Source organism: Lactuca sativa, chromosome 7 (assembly GCF_002870075.4).
Source record: "Lactuca sativa cultivar Salinas chromosome 7, Lsat_Salinas_v11, whole genome shotgun sequence".
In the NCBI taxonomy this organism is placed as follows: Eukaryota; Viridiplantae; Streptophyta; class Magnoliopsida; order Asterales; family Asteraceae; genus Lactuca; species Lactuca sativa.
The window spans coordinates 133,298,926-133,302,849 of record NC_056629.2 but is presented as its reverse complement, the minus strand read 5'-3'; positions in this window follow the sequence as shown (position 1 = coordinate 133,302,849).

Below are 3,924 nucleotides of genomic sequence, written 5' to 3'. Positions count from 1 at the left end.
TTCCTTGTTTCGTTGTGGTTTTGGAGTAGGATCACTTATTCGAAGGTCTATTTAATCTTGAGTTATATACAACTTGTATACATTGTACAATTATAGCATGACTCTGTAAGGATCACCCCATAAAGTTACCTTAAATCTCATAGATTCTTTAGTCACAGCCATTCTCGCACGACAAACCTAGATAGATGTAACCACTTCCTCTTAGTGGACAACAGAAGAGTCAATAAGGAACAAGGACAAGTTCATGACAAGTATTCAAAGAAGGGTCAACCGGAGTAACCACAACGTCATATGCTTCACACTAATAAATAATAATTTTGGTTAACTTAATGAGTTAATGGAAACACTACTCAGCCTATGTGTTAGGATTATTTTCCTTTACACGCAGCTGGTAACAGTTATTCAGGCAACTGATATTCATTCGAGGATAACCATTTCAAATTCATAAAGTTCATTTAGTATAGACCTTTTATGAATTGTTTCTAGAACCTTGTGGAATTCAGGACCCGATACACTTAGAACTAGGATACTCATGTCTTTTCAACTTTCGACTTGTGTCTATTGCTTTAGACTTATTTCGTCTCATCTTTGTATTCTTTTAGCAAAGATCCCTCCTCGCAGATCAAACAGACGCACTACTCCGATAACTCCAACGCCACCCCCTTCACAAATTGATATGTCAGTTATAAACGATGCAGTAGCTACGGCTGTGGCAACAACCATGACTCAATATCGTCCTACCAGTTCCAGCAGAGGTGGAACACCTATTCATGCTACTCAAAGTGAGGTCTCTATGCGCTCGAGAGAGTGCTCCTACAAGGACTTCATCAACTGCAAACCCCTTTCCTTTAACGGAAATGGTGGAGTCATCACTCTGATGCGATGGTTCGAGAAAATAGATTCGGTCTTCGAAATCTACTCGTGCCCAGAAGGGAGCAAAGTGAAGTTTTCTGCCTGCACCTTCTCCAACAGAGCCCTGACATGGTGGAACAGCCATGTTAAGTCACTGACCCTATCAGTGGCTAACTCAATAGGTGGGGAAAACCTAAAGGAGTTAATGCTGGAAGAGTACTGCCCAAGGGACGAAGTACAAAAGCTGGAACAAGAACTATGGGAACTTAAGATGGTCGGCTCAGACATAGTGACCTACACTGACAGGTTTTGCGACCTAGAAACACTATGCCCCGGGATGGTTACCCCGGAGAGCATTAAGATAGAAAGATACATCTGGGGTCTAGCTGCCCCGATCCAAGGAGATGTATTGTCTTCTAACCCAGCCACATTTGGTAGTGCCAAACGCCTGGCCCAACGACTCATTGACCATGGAATCCGCCATGGTTTAGAAGTCCTCGTTCCCGAACCATCAACAGGAAAGGACTACAATCGGAAGTCGGGGAACAAGAAGAAGAAGAAGCAAACAACCCAGGAAACCCCGCAAGAGTAACAAGCGAGTACTATGTATGCCACTACAACGCCTGATGCTCCAGCACCTGCCAGTCGATATGTTGGAACCCTCCCGAAGTGTGGAAAGTGAAACTACCACCACACCAGAGTATGTCGGGAAATGCAGTGTCTGAACTGCCACAGAAAGGAGCACACAATCCTTTTCTGCAGGGCATCGGCTCAACCGATCTCCCAAGTCCCCGGTGTTGAAGAAAACCAAGCCTGATATGGCTGTGGTGAGTATGGACACAACCAGAGGCACTGCCCGATAACAAAGAACTCAGGCGCAGACGGACGAATCCTGATGATCACCGCAGGAGAATCAACCCCAGACTCGTCAAGGAGCAGCGTTACGTCTTCGATCTAGTAATTACTTTAAAAATTAATTTATATTTATATAAGATTAAAACTAAGGGGAATACACTTTAAAGTAATCTTAATCACTCACATATTGAAATAGATCAAGATATTCAAGAGAACTAAAAGATCCGTTTAGAGAAGCTATGATGGTTTAGCATATACATCAGGGTTGTGCATAACTAAGATGTTGCAGACTTAGTGTGAGTGATTTCGCCTTAATTCATGTTCCTTGTTTTGTTGCGGCTTTGAGGCAGAGTTACTCAGTCAGCTGTCTTATTCATCTCAAATATTCATAACATGTATATGACAGGCGATCGTAGTGGTACCAAGGAGGATCATGATATTAAGTATCATCACTAATTATCAAATCACTTTAATTTGTATGTATGCGCACATAGAGGTACGATACATAGGAGTGTTAACATCGAAGGGAAAACAGAAAGCACTAGAACATTTATAAAGAGTACATTGTCAAACACACTAGGAGTACATTAGCGAACACACTAGGTATACATCATCGTATAATAGACGTATCTTTCAATTGGCCAAAACTTTGTTCCGTAAAGAGTCTGTTACTATCATTCGTTTTGAGTTTGCCTGGTCCTCACCATACTGAGTTCATATGTTTCTATCACCTCGATCGAAAAGTTCTCAAAACCTTCGTCATTCTTATCGACATTCCGACATAAACCTCAGTTTTATCTTTCGTATTCTAAACCCCGAAGTACTCGTGCGAAGGGTACTTTGTCCTCTGAAGCTGAGTCGTCATATATCCGAAGACCGTCATGAAATACCACTTGTCTAGCAGACCAAGTTCGAGCACCGAGGCTACAGACGAATATAGCCCACCTATCACTATTCAGCGTATACGCGAGAGTTGTATATGATTATGATTTTGGAGATCTAGTATGTGTGTTTCCGCCCTATCTCATGTTCCTTGTTTGGTTGTGGACCTGGAGCAGAGTCGCACATCCGACCGTCTTACTAATCCTAATTATATACGACTTGTATGCACGAGGTAATGATAGATGGACCAACTATGAATCCTATCATGAATACTAGGGCAAAAATTGCCAGGTCTACGAGTAGGTATTCTGCAAATAAAAGGAGTGCAACCCCTATAGTACTGTAAGAAAGCTAATTTCGGTACGAAATTCCATCTAACGGGGGGATGATGTGACAACCAAGTGTAGCAAACACTTAAGGAATAGGTGTTAGAAAGTACCTGCTAGAACCATAGTGTAGCAAATCAAACCCTAACCTCACCAAAATGAGTTCACGGCCACAACGCAATGAGTTTATGGCCGTAAACTCATGTGACCATAAACTCAAGAGTATATATATGGTCCTTGGCCATTCTTCTCATTATTTCCTTTCCTTGGCCAATTTTCCCTCATTCTCTCTCAACTATCATCCAACTTTCACCTTAGATCTTCAAAAGTGTAAGTGTTCTATCCCTTGATTAGTTGATACATCTTATTAACTAGCTTCATACATTGATTTCATCTATGAAAATCATGTTTGTTTAGATCTTCAAGTTTCACCAAGAACACCAAGAACACACAATAGTGTTCTTGGCCAAGATCGACCACTTTGAGCCTCTACATCGTAAGTACTCTTCCTTAAACTTAATATCTAGTTAGGACTCATGCTTAGAGCCTTAGAAACATCAAAAACACTAGGAAAAAAGGAGTTTACGGCCAAGCCATCTCCCATGGCCGTAAACCCCTTTAAGGGTGCCATTTTGGCCATAAACTCTTCCTAAGGCTTGGAATTGAGGCTATAACACTCCCTTGTGCTTTGTAAGACCTTAAATCATCACCAAACTCATCATTTAGTGAGTTAACGGCCAAAGAGTAAACACCCTTGGCCGTAAACTCCAAGTATGGTCAAGTTTTGGACCTTAAACACATCTATGCTCCTGTTTAACCTTAGAACACTTGAACCCTTGAGACTCCTTACCTTTAAGACCCTAAAAGTTACCAATTGGAGAGTTTATGGCCAGGAGTAAACTCCCTTGGGCCGTAAACTCCTCAACACTCTCAAATGAGTGGGTCTTTCTCATCCTTGTGTGGAGCAAAAGTCCCTCAAGCTTCCCTAGCCTTCAAACCCACACTTATG